This window comes from Megalobrama amblycephala, linkage group LG11 (genome assembly GCF_018812025.1).
Source record: "Megalobrama amblycephala isolate DHTTF-2021 linkage group LG11, ASM1881202v1, whole genome shotgun sequence".
Classification (NCBI taxonomy): domain Eukaryota; kingdom Metazoa; phylum Chordata; class Actinopteri; order Cypriniformes; family Xenocyprididae; genus Megalobrama; species Megalobrama amblycephala.
Genome location: NC_063054.1, coordinates 19708130 through 19709715, shown reverse-complemented (window position 1 = coordinate 19709715; position 1586 = coordinate 19708130). Strand labels below are relative to the sequence as shown.

The 1586-nt window shown below is 38.5% G+C and overlaps 1 protein-coding gene across 1 annotated transcript in view; it reads left to right on the top strand.

Moving 5' to 3' along the window:
• The first annotated feature begins 1426 nt into the window (after positions 1-1426).
• Positions 1427-1586, top strand: part of rgs6 (regulator of G protein signaling 6) — a 96747-nt gene continuing 96587 nt past the window's right edge. The window contains exon 1 of the mRNA XM_048206603.1: positions 1427-1586. This exon is cut by the window's right edge and continues 374 nt beyond it. The gene's annotated coding sequence lies outside the window, so the exon portion shown is untranslated.

The window sequence follows — 1586 nt, the reverse complement described above, 5'->3', positions numbered from 1 at the left end:
TCTCATCTGGACTGGGAAACTTGTTTGTTTTTTAATAACAAAAAAATTATTCTATTTTTGGCAAATGTAAAGGCCCTTTCACACAGTGAAATAAGCTTCAAGGCTGAAGGAAATGCAAATTCACACCTGTACAGTAGAGGGTGCAGCTGGGTGCAGTAGAGGGTGCAGACAAGAAAGTTCAGCACTCTTTAACAAGTAAAACAAAAAATGACACAAATGAGTTCATGATTTCTCTCAACATCTGGACAGGAGAGCTGCTAGTCAATAAATGGGAAATCAAAGTAACTTGGGTTACTTGTTTGAAAAAGTAACTCAGATATTGTTGTAAATTTTAAAAGTAATGCGTTACTTTACTAGTTACTTGGAAAAAAGTAATTTGATTACTTAACTCACATTACTTGTAATGCGTTACCCCTATCACTTGTCCTGACTCTGTGGTCATAAAAAATTCCATTCGAAAAAGAGTCGGCGTGTAACCAGTAGACCCTCACTGCAGAACACACGAGGTCCAGGGGGCGGAGACTGGTAGGTTAAGGGATATGTAAAGTGGGAGGAGTTGAATCCAGATCCAGGGGGTGGAAATGGGTAGGTTTAGATCCAGGGGGTGGAGACAGGTAGGTTTAGGGATATGTAAAGTGGGAGGAGTTGGATCTGGCCTCTGGCCATTGGCCTCTGTCCATCATCATGGCCTCTTAATCATCCCCATATATATATATATATATATATATATATACACATACACATACACATACACATATACACACACACACACACACACACACACACACACACACACACACACACACACACACACACACACAGTTTGGCTTCATCACTGTATGTGATGGGCCTGAGTGTGCACATTCTTGACATCCAATAAGTGTTGCATGACGTTCTCCTGCGGCTCCAGAATGATTTGTTAGTTCTCTCCATGTATTATAATCCTATTTTCTAAACAACTAAAGAAATATGTGATAAGTTATGTAAAACCTGTAGGCTGTCTAGCTCCACACATCTTTCTGAAGGATCCCTGAACATTTCAATCTTGACACTAAACTTTGCGGCACATTTTTGGTGAAATGTCACATGTTTGCAGGCTTTGCAAAGAGGCTGTTATTGAAGAATGGGGGAGTTTGAACACAAACGCAAAACTCACTGTTCACAGCTTGTGTATGTGAGCACCAGAGCACAGTGTACAACTCTGTTGCTCATTTCATATGTGAAGGGACCATTTTATTCTAACAGTCTTGTTTTTGCCACAAAAAAGGACTAACATTATATGATCAACTCAAGTTATAATGTTAGTAAAATCAGGCCCCCAAGTAGGGTACTAGTGTTCTTCTCACTGGATTAGGCTTTAAGAATAAATTGATAAACTGCTGGAGTTTATTAATATGTTCTTAAACCTTAATCCTCTTAATTAATTTTAGAAAGATGTCCTAATGAGAGAAATGCAGACATTAGATTACTCAACTGAATCTTTGTAATCACATGACAGAATTCAAATTCAAACAAAAGCATTCTCTAACTTAATACACATACATATTTCAAAATTGCTTGCCAGAAACTACAGAGGGAGACACTCC